This window comes from Eimeria mitis, genomic scaffold, assembly GCF_000499745.2.
Source record: "Eimeria mitis Houghton genomic scaffold, Emh_scaff1515, whole genome shotgun sequence".
NCBI classification, from domain to species: Eukaryota; Apicomplexa; class Conoidasida; order Eucoccidiorida; family Eimeriidae; genus Eimeria; species Eimeria mitis.
In genome coordinates this window covers 10,659-10,873 of record NW_013569595.1, presented here as the reverse complement: position 1 = coordinate 10,873, position 215 = coordinate 10,659, and positions in this window count along the sequence as shown.

The following is a 215-nucleotide window of genomic DNA, read 5'->3' as shown; positions in this document are numbered from 1 at the left end:
ATATAAATATAAATATAAATACCTCTTTCTACAGTATCTTTGAGGCACTCAGTAGCGGGCAAAACCTCTGCTGGCAGATGTTTATACATATACACAAATATATAAATATAAATAAATAAATATATAAATATATATTTATATAAATATATAAATATAAATATAAATACCTCTTTCTACAGTATCTTTGAGGCACTCAGTAGCGGGCAAAACCTCTG